Source organism: Carassius carassius, chromosome 46 (assembly GCF_963082965.1).
Source record: "Carassius carassius chromosome 46, fCarCar2.1, whole genome shotgun sequence".
Taxonomy (NCBI): Eukaryota; Metazoa; Chordata; class Actinopteri; order Cypriniformes; family Cyprinidae; genus Carassius; species Carassius carassius.
The window spans coordinates 2,746,337-2,761,753 of NC_081800.1; the positions used below are offsets into that span (position 1 = coordinate 2,746,337).

At 37.6% G+C, this 15,417-nt stretch overlaps 1 long non-coding RNA gene across 2 annotated transcripts; it reads left to right on the forward strand.

Moving 5' to 3' along the window:
• The first annotated feature begins 6,569 nt into the window (after positions 1 to 6,569).
• Positions 6,570 to 14,583, forward strand: LOC132129224 (uncharacterized). Of its 2 annotated transcripts, XR_009428453.1 has the most exons (4): positions 6,570 to 6,711; positions 6,841 to 7,068; positions 7,197 to 7,266; positions 14,337 to 14,583. It is a non-coding gene; the product is annotated as an uncharacterized LOC132129224 (long non-coding RNA). The 2 variants fall into 2 exon arrangements; XR_009428454.1 differs by lacking the exons at positions 6,570 to 6,711; positions 6,841 to 7,068 and having other exon boundaries at positions 7,134 to 7,266.
• Positions 14,584 to 15,417: the final 834 nt, after the last annotated feature.

Consider the following 15,417-nt stretch of genomic DNA (forward strand, 5'->3'; position numbering starts at 1 on the left):
TGTAGCTCTATATGATTTTTTCCAAAACCTAGATTATTTGTAGATGATTTGCAAAGCCCATTTAAAACAGAAGCAACTCTCCTGTTCCACCATATCCCAAGTAGACACAACTTTTATTTTATAAGATCTCTTAAGACCTGGTTCGATAACATCCTTCTAGAGATCATTTTAGAATTTTCAACCATACTGTATGTATTGTTCAAGCTCATTAAGACAAATGTCTACGTAGCCAATCACGTGACAACATCTCTATGTCCTTAAGGCATATAGGGATGGTGAAGAGGATCTGCTCTGATCTACTAGGATTTTCATGAACAATCATCTCTAGGGTAGTCAGTACTGTGGGCTTAACTGCTCTGCTGATGTCAGAGGTCAGAGGAGAATGGCCAGACTGGTTCAAGCTGCTAGAAGGCCAAAAGTCTCTACAACCGTGGTTTGAGAAGAGCATTTCTGAATGCACCACACATTGAATCTTGAAACAGATGGGCTGCAGCAGCAGAAGACCACACCAAAAGTGAAGTTACAGTGTGCATAGGCTCACCCAAATTACACAATAGAAGAATGGAAACTGGATGCCTGGTCTGACGAGGCTCGAATTCTGCCGCAATATTTAGATGGTAGAGTTACAATTCTGCGTAAACAAAAATGAAAATGGTGTGGATGTTTGTTGTGCATAACCCGCAGTGGAAACCCCTGTAATAGAGCTCTTCAGGGGTATGCTGATAGGTGTAGTAGAAATTTAAATGCGATGTCAGCAGCTGAGGTTATCTTCACGGCAAAAGTTGTGTTATACATTATGTGTTCTATACAGTATCGACCAGTAACATGGGTGTAACAATAAAAACTTCACAATCATCGGGACAAAGGAGGCGGGAACCAGCGGGCAATCAAAATGAGAGCTTTAATAATAAAATAAACACAAAACACAAACAAAATCAAAACACAAAATAAATCCCAGGCCTGGTCTTCTCTCGTTCGTCACTGTCATCGCTCCTGTTTTATATCCCTCCATCTCCTCCGTGGGACTCGAGACAGGTGGGTCGAGCAATTGTCGCTCATTTCCAATCACTCCACTGGCCTCGCTCCGTTCCCACGCCTCTCGGCCCCGCCCCACTCGTCACAGTGGGAGTTTTATTTTATTTTTATCAATAATATAACATAAAACCAAACAAAATGTAAAAACAATTGAATAGCACAAGATGTTTCAAATTTACTTCATTGGTAAATGGTCAGTGAGTGAAGACTAGCTTCACTACACTACATGGTGGAAACTTCCAAAAAATTATTTCACTTAAAAATTTGCTTGCTCAGATGAATGTTTTGGGGAATTGTGGTTAAAGGTTTGGATAAGTACTTCAATGTTTAAGTAAAGTCAACTAAATAAGTTTTGTTAGCAATATGCTTGAAGTAATCTTGTTCAATTTGGACAAAATAATTAATTGACTACTACAAAATACTTAAAAAAACAAAAAAAACAAAACTTGATTCTCATGACTAGTACAAATAGGAATAAAACAAAGAGTGTACAAAGAGTGTTTTTTTTTCAGTTCATAAACTCAGTAGAATTCATTTCCTTTTCTAGTTTGTCACACAAATCTCAATGCGTGTGTGAGTAAATGAGTGAGGTGAAAGTTTACTTCTTCAGTCAAGATTCTCCCAACTATGGCTCTCTTTATGTTATCAAGTATCCAGTTATGTCCCTCCACCTTGTCTGCTTTCCCTCAGTCTGCCTCTCTCTCTCTCTCTGGGAGTGATACTTTGCGAGTAATTACTGTGTTCTCTAAACGTAAAATAACAAGCATGGCCTAATTACAGCTCACTCATGATTACACCATCTTCACTAGGAGTATTTGTGGGGGGGGGGGGGGGGGTGTAGACGGTTGCATCTATGATGTCAAATTCTCTGTTCATGTTATAGTTATAGTATACATATATATTTAAGTAAGTTTAACCCAGTGAAACACTGTACAAAATTTAACTTAGTTACCTAATAATATTTTAGAACTGGATTATCTCACAAAACCTACAGTATCAAGAACATGTGCATGTTATATTTCACCTCAAAATCAACAAAATAAATACGAAAGTGAATTGCTTTAATAAAGTGATTCTGCACAGTTACAATAATTTGCATTGTGACATTACTTTTAAGATAATTAAACATTTTCTACAAATACAAATACGAATGCAAACAATTATGTAATGATATTACATTATTGTTTGCTGTCTTCATTTATGTTGAATTACATTAACAGAAATATAACAATTTTCTAAAAATATAACAAAGTATACAGTGTATACTACCTTGTACGGTCACATTTTAGGGGACCAACTCTCACTATTAACTAACTATTAGTAAGGTAATGGTTAAGTTCCTGTGATATAAAATTTGGTCATGGAGAATAAGGCATTAATATGTGCTTTGTAAGTAAGGGATAATGTACATCCAGCCGGTTGTTACTGCAGAATAACCCCTACCAGGGTGATCAAGACTTGTATCACACTGAAGGGGGTTATTCAGCGATAACAACCAGCTTATCAGCGATCTCCATATCGCACACCCCTACCCTTAGCAGAAATCTTGGACTGGGGGCACTTTAGCGACGGACCTCAAAGGGGCAGGGGCTCGAGACCCCCCGCCTCCCTTGTGCACGGCACTGCTACCAAGAGTATAGGCCTAGTGCTGACTTCAGTTAAATTTTAAATTTACATTTATGCATTTAGCAGATGCTTTTATCCAAAGCGACTTACAGTGCATTCTGGCAATCAATTTTTACCTATCATGTGTTCCCGGGGAATCGAACCCCCAACCTTGTGCTTGCTTGCTTGCTTGCTAATGCAATGCTCTACCAGTTGAGCTACAGGAACGAGGATGAGCCAGAATCAAGCATTATAATAAACAGCCAATGTGCTAATAATATGCATGCTAGTTAATAGAGAGAATTAGTCCTTAAAATAAAATGTTAAACCTGTACTATACAAAAAAAAAGAAAAAAAAGAATGATGTTAGCATTCCATTCTGAGTCATTAAAGCAAAATTATATATAAAAAAAAAATACGTATTTGTGTGCACAGAAATAGAAACATGACAATTAATGGAAAAAAAATATATATATATAAATAATAAAATAGCTGAAGTACTGGAATTTATCATGGCATAATACTGGGAGCAATGTAGAACTGCTTGGAAATGTTGTACCTTCCAAAAAATACAATTCCTCTCAGTTGTGATGTAACACAAAAGCATATAAAACAAACTGAAATTGAGCAGACAGGGGTAAACAGATGAGTCACTGTGCACATGCACAAGAAAAAGCCAGCTATAATGGAAAAAAGACATCACATTAGCTTAGTTCTGTGTTGTAACTCCTTTGCAGAACTAGTAATGCAGTAATCTTAGCAACAAAGTCATCTAATCAGAGGTACTAACTACTTCATGACAGTCAGTGCTAGCCAATGACATATAAAGAGCTGTGACTACATTTTACTGGAGCGCTATTCTGCTAAGTCCATGCAGTAAAGCCTAATGTATACTTTGTTCGTCTGTGCCATGTAGCAACTCATAATATTCTCTTTTAACCCCTTAACTGTTATCCCCATTTTTAAAAACACTAGCCAAACTTAAATTGGTCTCTTTTTAAAGAAAGCAGATTACTGCAGAATTCGATTATTTCAAAAAAATTAAATATCAAAAAGTAACAGAAGTTACAATTTATTGTAAAGAAAATGCACTGTACAATTTGTATTATATTTAATATAAAACAAATATTTTAAAATAAATATATTTTGCTTTAAAATTGCTAAAAAATGCAAAGCCTTATGTCAAAATAAGTTATGTTCCAAATTTGTCTAGATTTCTCTGTCAATATAAATATTCTATTCTACCACAAAATATATTTTATAAATAAAATATGGAATCCTGAGACTGAGACCTTTTCAATGATATGTTTTATGTCAATATTATAAAACGTTTTGATTTGAAAAGACCATAATGAATTTTGTAATTTGACACTTGACACCGCACACTAAAGGGGAGGAGACTGCCTAAAGTTTTTCCATAGTAATGCAATGTCTGATTTCAAAATAGTTTTCACAGGATGAATCTTGGGCTTCTATGCTTTCAAGCAATATATCATTTATGATGATTACTAAAATATCAGAAAAGGGAAAACAGTTTATAGTCTTTGACTTGGAAGTATTGTACCATGATTATGATGATAATGAATATTTAAATCTGGTGCATTTCATAGGTAGTTTAAACCAATGTTTTTATGTTTAAAAAGCGTATTACAATTATGACAATATGACAATTTTGTTGAGTTTATAATGTAATAAATTTCTCATAATGTAATATTTGTAATTACATTATGACCTAATATATATATAAGTTGATAAGTATATATATATAAGTTAATAAGTTTGAGAAAAGTATTACATTATCAACATTTTATTACAGTAATAATGTAATAGTCAAGTCAAGTCACCTTTATTTATATAGTGCTTTATACAAAACAGATTGTGTCAAAGCAACTTAACAACATTAATTAGGAAAACCGTGTGTCAATAATGCAAAATGATAATTAAAGGCAGATTCATCATTGAAGCGGCAAGGAACCGAAACTCCATCGGTGACAGAATGGAGAAAAAACCTTGGGAGAAACCAGGCTCAGTCGGGGGCCAGTTCTCCTCTGACCAGACGAAACCAGTAGTTCCAGTCCAGGCTGCAGCAAAGTCAGATTGTGCAGAAGAATCATCTGTTTCCTGTGGTCTTGTCCTGGTTGTCATCTGAGACAAGGTCTTTACAGGGGATCTGTATCTGGGGCTCTAGTTGTCCTGGTCTCCGCTGTCTTTCAGGGATGTAGAGGTCCTTTCTAGGTGCTGATCCACCATCTGGTCTGGAGAGTTTAGGCGCCAAATAGGAAAAGGATATGCCGCCCGCAGTTGATTTTGATATTCTAGGTATTATTAAATTGCCTGAGTTTTAAGAACGAAGCGGACGCAGAGTACTATAATGTAACAAGAGCTCGTTCAAATACTGAGGTGCTTTATAAGTAATAAGCAAGATTTTAAAATCTATACATTGTTTAATACGTAGCCAGTGCAGTGTTGAAAAACCGGGCTAATATTATCAAACTTCCTGGTTCTAGTAAGAACTCTAGCTGCTGCATTTTGGACTAGCTGTAGTATATTTATTAAGCGTGCAGAAAATCCACCCAATAAAGCATTACAATAATCTAACCTTGAGTTCATACACACTTGGATTAATTTTTCTGCATTTGACATTGAGAGCATAGGTCGTAATTTAGATATATTTTTGAGATGGAAAAATGCTAATGCTAGAAACTTGGCTTTCTAAGGAAGGATTGCTGTCAAATAGCACACCTAGGTTCCTAACTGATGACGAAGAATTGACAGAGCAGCCATCAAGTCTTAGACAGTGTTCTAGGTTATTACATGAAGAGTTTTTAGGTCCTATAATTAATAGCTTAATTTTTCTAATTGGTATATTTTGCTGGGCCCCAAAGAAATATACAGCTTAGTGTCATCAGCATAACAGTGAAAGCTAACACCATGTTTCCTGATGATGTCTCCCAAGGGTAACATGTAAAGTGTGAAGAGTAATGGCCCTAGTACTGAGCCTTGAGGTACTTCATTCTGCACTTGTGATCGATATGATACTGCTGATACTCCTCTTCATTCACTGCTACAAATTGATGGCAGTCATATAAGTACGATTTAAACCATGCTAATGCACTTCCATTTATGCCAACAAATTTTTCTAGTCTACACTCTAAAAAACGCTGGGTTGTTTTTCCAACCCAAATGCTGGGTTGAGGCCGCTGGATAGGATTTTGGGATGTTTTAATCCAAGTTTGGGTTGAAAATTGTTCTTCGTTTCAACCCAGCGGGACTGGGTTGAGAACGCGGACGTGAAGGAGAGCACGCACGTCACGTCAAGATCGTACGTCTCCAGTGCGAGCAGCCGCCATTTTCTCAGCGTGAATGAAGCGAGAAGCGAGTGAAAGACTATGGTAAGTAAATATTCAAAATGTAAATTTATCGTTTATTGTTTACCCGGTTGTATGAAAGGCGGAAACAAAGAAGCTTAACGTTATATTACAAAAAAAAAAAAAAAAACGGACGCGGTTTTCGCCTCAGACACGGAGGTCTTAACGGCAACATTTAACGTTACTGAACGGAAGAGGTCATTTTAATATAACGTCAGTGAATGTATTTTGGCATATTTTCATACAATTTTACATTATCTGTACTTTTTGAGGCGTCAATAGACGGTTATGGTCACGGTTACACTCATGTTAATTTGTCTTTTTTTTCGCGGTTAAACTGAATGTATGTTTGTCTCCTAAAGGAAACAGCATTGTGTAGGAAAGACTAGCATAATTATTTTGAGGCTGTTGAAGTGGTAACTGTTAAAAGTATGTTTTACATGTAATATTTCAGACTTGTCCAGCTCGTGTCTTCATTGTGTCAGCGCTGTGCGCCGAGAGTTAAAGACACAGAAGCTGTTTGTGTGAGAGTCTCAGACTGTGAGGAGGAGGATGTTCTTCTGAAGAGAGGGACAGACGGGTTTAAGGAGAGTAAACTTCAGAATAACAACGTTATATTTATTTTTACTAAGACTAAAATAATGTTTGTTTTTGTAGATGTTGAAATCCAGAGACAAGATAACTTCATTCTTTTGAGACTGATGTGAGTTATTTATTTTTTTGAAAATTTATGTTTCTGTTGTGTCCTCCCTGTTTAATTCACATTTTGATGCAACAACAGTGTGATCACATGTTAATATTTTATTGAAACCATTGATATCCCTCTTTGCAGAACTCAAACTAACTGGAGTTAAGGACACAGAAGTCTGCTTGTGTGAAGAGGTGGTTTTCTCAGCTTCTTCAGAAGACAGGGAAAGATAGTTTAAGGCAAGTAAACTTCATAATTTCATGTTATCAGTTGTTGTTGTTTTTTACTAAGAGTAAAATAATGTTTGTTTTTTGTTTGGGTAGATGTTAAAAGCCAGAGACATGGGAGAGCATTATTCTTTTGAGATTTTATGTAAGTTATTTTTAGAAAATAAATGTTTCTGTTGTCTCCTGCAGGTTTACATCACATTTTGATGCAACAACAGTGTGATTACGTGCTCATTTCATTAAAACCATTGATGTCTGTGTTGTTCATTGCAGAACTCAAACCAACTTTGGAGTTGTCTTGTCTGATTTGGAGAGTCATCATTCTTGGTCTTCCCTCTTAAAGGTAAATTTCACACACAAAATCATTTACTTGCCCTCATGTCATTCCAAACTTATAAGACTTGAATATATTGAAATGAATATATTTTTAATTTTCTCATAATTTTGTTAATCCATTTATAGTCTAGATAATCAGTATTTTAAAGCCTCATAAATAGAGTTATTGTAGAAGTAATTCATTCCGATATTTATATATATGAATAAATCTTAAATTATATGATAGCAAACATGTATGTTCCAAATAAAATACTGGTCTCCCAGACTAGCAATGGAGGACACAAATTAAGAGAATATTAAATATATTCATTTGTTTTCCAAAAATGAGCAGAGTTTGTGTGGGTCTGGAACAACATGAGGGAGAGTAAATTATGACAATTTTCATTATTTGGTGAACTAACCGTTTGAAGAGCAGCCACCTAGGTACATGAACATTTTGTGAGGTATGTGAATTAGGGGTGTGCACGGATAGTCGAACATTCGTTTTGCTCTAATTATTCGATAAGTAAAAATTATATTCAAATTTCGCAAAAAAAAAAATGTTCACAATAAAACCTTATTTGGTCACTTTCTGTGATTCTCCACGGCATATTTGAAGATGTATGCAAGCAAAAAATAATTAATGATTAAGGGGCCGTTCACATATTGCGCCTAAAAACGCGTGGAAAACGCTGGGCGCGCTGCTTTCTCCTTCTTTCCAAGGCGCTCGGGCAGAAGCGCTCCTGAGGCGTCTGCTAATGACCTCGATGAAGTGCGGACGCGCCTGGAAAAAACGGGCGCGTCGTCGCTTCCATTATGAGCGCACATACGGCGCGCCTACAGTGGAAATAACGAACTTGAGCGCGCAAAAGACGTGATAAGTTAACGGCCCCTAAGAACTGCGGTCTTCTACAGTACTTCAAATATGGCGTGGAGAATCATAGAAAATGACCGAATTCAAGAACATTGTTGCGGCATCTCTCAAGCAATGAATAAACACAGCTAACTTGGAGAATGCAGTGAAAACTCCTCTTCTCGCTTCTGCCCTAGACCCTCGGCACAAACATCTCAGGTTTCTCGATGAAAACATGAGAGAAGTAAGAAAAAAAAACTTCTTTGAACATTATCAGAACATTTTCCTTGATGCAAGTGGTGCGGATGCAGTCGCCGTCACCAACGATAAAGAGGATGCAATGCCCACTCGTTGGAAAAGGATGAGCCAGTTCGTCAGCGATGATTACAGAGAGTCCAGCCGAGACGAGTGGGAACAGTTCTTGCTGGAGCCATGTATTCCACCAGATGAGGATCCCATTCAGTGGTGAAACGAAAACACGAAGCGCTTCACAAAACATATTCGCTTAGCACACCGTTATTTGTCACTTTGGGACCTGCGGGTGTCGCTGTTGGACAGTGTTTTCTCTACTTCCTGTTGGCCTTCTGTAGCAAATCGTAGCTCCGTGTAGCTGTTTTTATTTTATTTTTTCTCTAGAATCTTTATCTTACTATCACTCTCTGTTTTTTGAAGTGTTTTTCACAAGTTCATCAAACAACCGCAGTAAGAATTTTCATCAAGCACGGTGAGTAATGGCTCCTCCTGTCATTGTTACTTGCACCTCTTGCCACATGTACAGTTTATCTATCTCTGTCACTGATGAGGGATTCACATGTGATAAATGCAGGGAAATAGTTAGGCCGACAGAGAAGATTTCAGAATTAGAGACACGCATCCAAACTTTAATTGAGGACAGTAAAAATGTTAGGGCTCTAGATACGGCTTTGGATGCGTCTAGCTCAGGGATTCCTGTACATTGTTCGGTTCCGTAAACAGAGCCCCTGCAGCAGGGCAACTGGGTGACGGTGAGGCAGCGTAGTCGTGGGTCAAAACACCGCTCTTCTGTTCCGATCAAAACATTAAACAGGTTCTCCCCACTCAGTGATGCACCCATTGAGAAACCTGATGAAAGTGCTCTAGTTATTGGTGATTCTATTGTACGGAACGTGAATATAGAGACACCAGCCACCATAGTCAAATGTTTACCGGGAGCCAGAGCGCCTGACATCTTGGCAAATTTAAAAGTGCTGGCTAATGCTAAACGTAAATACAGTAAGATTGTTATTCATGCCGGCGCTAATGATGTTCGACTTCGCCAGTCGGAGATCACTAAAAATAACATTAAAGAGGTGTGTGAACTTGCAAGCACGATGTCAGACACTGTAATATGCTCTGGTCCCCTCCCTGCTTACCGTGGTGATGAGATGCATAGCAGATTGTCATCACTCAATGGCTGGATGTCTAAGTGGTGCCCACAGAATAACATAGGTTTCATAGACAATTGGACGAGCTTTTGGGGCAGACCTGACCTGTTTAAAAGAGATGGTCTTCATCCCTCCTGGGGTGGCGCCACTCTTCTCTCTAGAAATATGGCAAATAGTCTTAGTGTTTATACTTGACTAACTGGGGCCCAGGTCAGGAAGCAGACAGACTGGCTAAACCGACCGTCTGCTAGCTGCCTCCCGTCACAGAGGTCAGTTAATTCTCAGCACATAGAGACTTTTTCACCTAGATATCACACTGTGTCTGTTCCCCGAACTAGAAAATACAAAAAACGTCCAAACCAAGTTAAGATTAACAATTTAATTGAGGTTCAACAAATAAAAAACAGAAGCAATATGGATAAACAAATGATAAAGCTTGGCTTATTTAATATCAGATCCCTTTCTACGAAAACACTTTTTGTAAATAATATGATCACTGATCATAATATAGATGTACTCTGTTTGACAGAAACCTGGCTAAAACCTGATGATTACATTATTTTAAATGAGTCCACCCCCCAAGATTACTGTTATAAACATGAGCCGCGTCTAAAAGGCAAAGGTGGAGGTGTTGCTTCAATTTATAACAACGTTTTCAGGATTTCTCAGAGGGCAGGCTTCAAGTATAACTCGTTTGAAGTAATGGTGCTAAATATAACATTATCCAGAGAAACAAATGTTAATGATAAATCCCCTGTTATGTTTGTACTGGCTACTGTATACAGGCCACCAGGGCACCATACAGACTTTATTAAAGAGTTTGGTGATTTTACATCCGAGTTAGTTCTGGCTGCAGATAAAGTTTTAATAGTTGGTGATTTTAATATCCATGTTGATAATGAAAACGATGCATTGGGATCAGCATTTATAGACATTCTGAACTCTATTGGTGTTAGACAACACGTTTCAGGACCTACTCATTGTCGAAATCATACTCTAGATTTAATACTGTCACATGGAATTGATGTTGATGGTGTTGAAATTATTCAGCCAAGTGATGATATCTCAGATCATTATTTAGTTCTGTGCAAAATTCATATAGCCAAAATTGTAAATTCTACTTTTTGTTACAAGTATGGAAGAACCATTACTTCTAACACAAAAGACTGCTTTTTAAGTTATCTTCCTGATGTAACCAAATTCCTTAGCATATCCAAAACCTCAGAACAACTTGATGATGTAACAGAAACTATGGACTCTCTCTTTTCTAGCACTTTAAATAAAGTTTCTCCTTTACGCTTAAGGAAGGTTAAGGAAAACAGTTTGACACCATGGTATAATGAGCATACTCGCACCCTAAAGAGAGCAGCCCGAAAAATGGAGCGTAGCTGGAGGAAAACAAAACTAGAGGTATTTCGTATTGCTTGGCGGGAAAGTAACATATCCTACAGAAAAGCATTAAAAACTGCTAGATCCGATTACTTTTCTTCTGTTTTAGAAGAAAACAAACATAACCCCAGGTATTTATTCAATACAGTGGCTAAATTAACAAAAAATAAAGCCTCAACAAGTGTTGACATTTCCCAACACCACAGCAGTAATGACTTTATGAACTACTTTACTTCTAAAATCGATAATATTAGAGATAAAATTGCAACCATTCAGCCGTCAGTTACAGTATCACATCAGACAGTGCACTATAGACCCCCTGAGGAACAGTTCCACTCATTCTCTACTGTAGGAGAGGAAGAATTGTATAAACTTGTTAAATCATCTAAACCAACAACATGTATGTTAGACCCTATACCATCTAAGCTCCTAAAAAAGTGCTTCCAGAAGTCATAGATCCTCTTCTGCCTATTATTAATTCCTCATTGTCATTAGGATATGTCCCCAAAACCTTCAAACTGGCTGTTATTAAGCCTCTCATCAAAAAACCACAACTTGACTCCAAAGAACTAGTTAATTATAGACCAATCTCGAATCTCCATTTTCTGTCCAAGATACTAGAAAAGGTGGTATCCTCACAATTATATTCCTTCTTAGAGAAAAATGGTATATGTGAGGATTTCCAGTCAGGATTTAGACCGTATCATAGTACTGAGACTGCTCTCCTTAGAGTTACAAATGATCTGCTCTTATCATCTGATCGTGGGTGTATCTCTCTATTAGTTTTATTGGATCTTAGTGCTGCGTTTGACACAATTGACCACAACATTCTTTTGCATAGACTTGAACACTTTGTTGGCATCAGTAGAAGTGCATTAGCATGGTTTAAATCGTACTTATATGACCGCCATCAGTTCGTAGCAGTGAATGAAGATGTATCCTATCGATCACAAGTGCAGTATGGAGTACCTCAAGGCTCAGTACTAGGGCCGCTACTCTTCACGCTTTATATGTTACCCTTGGGAGATATCATCAGGAAACATGGTGTTAGCTTTCACTGTTATGCTGATGATACTCAGCTCTATATTTCTTCGCAGCCCGGTGAAACACACCAATTTGAAAAACTAATGGATTGCATAGTCGATATAAAAAACTGGATGACGAGTAATTTCTTACTGCTAAATTCTGAAAAAAACAGAGGTGTTAATTATAGGACCTAAAAACTCCGCTTGTAATAACCTAGAACACTGTCTAAGACTTGATGGTTGCTCTGTCAATTCTTCGTCATCAGTTAGGAACCTAGGTGTGCTATTTGATCGCAATCTTTCCTTAGAAAGCCACGTTTCTAGCATTTGTAAAACTGCATTTTTCCATCTCAAAAATATATCTAAATTACGGCCTATGCTCTCAATGTCAAATGCAGAAATGTTAATCCATGCATTTATGACCTCAAGGTTAGATTATTGTAATGCTTTATTGGGTGGTTGTTCTGCACGCTTAGTAAACAAACTACAGCTAGTCCAAAATGCAGCAGCAAGAGTTCTTACTAGAACCAGGAAGTATGACCATATTAGCCCGGTCCTGTCAACACTGCACTGGCTCCCTATCAAGTATCGTATAGATTTTAAAATATTGCTTATTACTTATAAAGCCCTGAATGGTTTAGCACCTCAGTATTTGAATGAGCTCCTTTTACATTATAATCCTCCACGTCCGCTACGTTCTCAAAACTCAGGCAATTTCATAATACCTAGAATATCAAAATCAACTGCGGGCGGCAGATCCTTTTCCTATTTGGCGCCCAAACTCTGGAATAACCTACCTAACATTGTTCGGGAGGCAGACACACTCTTGCAGTTTAAATCTAGATTAAAGACCCATCTCTTTAACCTGGCATACACATAACATACTAATATGCTTTTATTATCCAAATCCGTTAAAGGATTTTTAGGCTGCATTAATTGGGTAAACCGGAACCGGAAACACTTCCCATAACACCCTATGTACTTGCTACATCATTAGAAGAATGGCATCTACGCTAATATTTGTCTGTTTCTCTCTTGTTCCGAGGTCACCGTGGCCACCAGATCCAGTCTGTGTCCAGATCAGAGGGTCACTACAGTCACCCGGATCCAGTACGTATCCAGACCAGATGGTGGATAAGCACCTAGAAAGGACCTCTACATCCCTGAAAGACAGCGGAGACCAGGACAACTAGAGCCCCAGATACAGATCCCCTGTAAAGACCTTGTCTCAGAGGAGCATCAGGACAAGACCACAGGAAACAGATGATTCTTCTGCACAATCTGACTTTGCTGCAGCCTGGAATTGAACTACTGGTTTCGTCTGGTCAGAGGAGAACTGGCCCCCCAACTGAGCCTGGTTTCTCCCAAGGTTTTTTTTTCCATTCTGTCACCGATGGAGTTTCGGTTCCTTGCCGCTGTCGCCTCTGGCTTGCTTAGTTGGGGACACTTCATCTACAGCGATATCGTTGACCTGATTGCAAATAATTGCACAGACACTATTTAACTGAACAGAGATGACATAACTGAATCCATGATGAATTGCCTTTAACTATCATTTTTGCATTATTGTTTTCCTAATGAATGTTGTTCAGTTGCTTTGACGCAATGTATTTTGTTTAAAGCGCTATATAAATAAAGGTGACTTTGACTTTGATTTGTGAGTCCCGCCAACGTTTGTTCGGTCAGAGCGCGTTTTCTCCGCGGTCGGCCTTATTGTTAACAGACTAAGGAGCCGACTTTCCCCTGATCATGTTTACATGCCCGTATTTCTTAACAAGAACATGTAAAACAATAGAAAAAAAAGCAACAAACATTTGCTGACAGTTTAAAAGTTTCAAAGTTAAGTGTAGGCTACGTTCTACAATAGCCTAATTGCTGCAGGCTGCTTTACATTTTTTCTTTGTTCACTTTTTTTTTATTGCTTTTAATCTACTTTTGTTTGTTTGCACGCACTGTTAAAGGTTTTCAGCTACAAAACACAATGTGTAATGTTCAAGCTTATTGTGTGTAAGCTTGTTCAAAATGACGGAAACAATGAATGTTGCTGAAAAATAACGTCTGTCTCATTAAACTTAATTTAAATAAACGAATATTCGAATATTCATTTTTTGTGAGCTCAAATATTCGAATGTGATATTTGCGGAAAACGCCCATCCCTAATGTGAATGTCATGTCTGTTTTAATGTTTCAGTAAAGAAGCTTTCTGAAAGCAGTATATTTATTCAAACAATATTATGTGCCCTCACACTAGTGCTGCCATTATAGCATTCTGGAGCGCTGTGGTGGACCGAGACATTAAACAACTCACAAAGTGTTGAAACTTTAACACCGATTATTTACCTATCCTTACTGATGTGAATACACCTCTACCTGAAAATGGATAGTTTAATTAAATGTTTTATTTTTTCAAATGTGTTTCTCTTTCTAGGCCACTGATGAAGAACAGGCGGTGACTGGGATGAATGCTGGTCAAAGAAGAGAACGTCCTTTCCCCTAAACTGATGCAGCAGGAGGACGCTGCCCTGGATGATGTAGAAGATGTCACATGCTGTGCTGATGGGGCTTCTTCATGACTACATCAATTATGCTAAAGAGATCATGAAAATTGACTGTGATGCTTGATCTGTATTCATGGACTATGAAACAAACTGTAAGTGTATAATTTGTAAAAACAATGCTAAATGCTTTTTCTGTGTTTAGTAGAAGAGTTTACACTCTGTCATTCATACACATGCTCACATTCTTACACACACACACACACACACACGTCTGTTAAATGTTATAATATCAGAGTTAATGTTGTGATTTATTTGTCTACAGTCATGCCAGAATAGTTGGTAAAGAACCTAATTGTAAATTTATTGTATAATATTGTTTTCGTATATTTTTATACAATATATACAATTGAACAAAGTCCAATTCGATCTTAAGTTATATTCAACGAATGTTCAATGCTTTATGAACTCTGTAGCTGTTAATGCCATCCTTTCCTGCATTTCTTCTTACATGTAACGTTTTGACTTTACTCTTGTTTTTAATAAATATTTTCCTTTTTGGGTTCATTTTAACGTAGCATGGTTTGTTTCCAACATCCTTACACTCACTTGGTGGCGGCACTTTGAGAGTTAATTTTCTGCCAGCAGGAGGCGCTAAGCGGGAGAGGTAGGTTTTGACGGTAACGGCTGCTGAGCTCACAAACGCTGCCTCATCAAGCATTACATGCGAAATGAATTTGAACATTTTCTAAATATAGTAGTTTTCCTTCTGAAATACAGTGATAAAAAACACCCGCTCTGGTTTTTGAAACCCTGCAATGTAGTCATTTTAAACCATAAAAAAAGCAACCCAGCAGGTTGGGTTAAACATGATAACCCAACTGGTGTCGAACGCAGCACTAAGATCCAATGGCACTAATAGAGATAACAACCACGATCAGATGATAAGAGCAGGTCATTTTTAACTTTAAGAAAAGCAGACTCTATAGTGTGATATCTAGGTGAAAGAGTCTC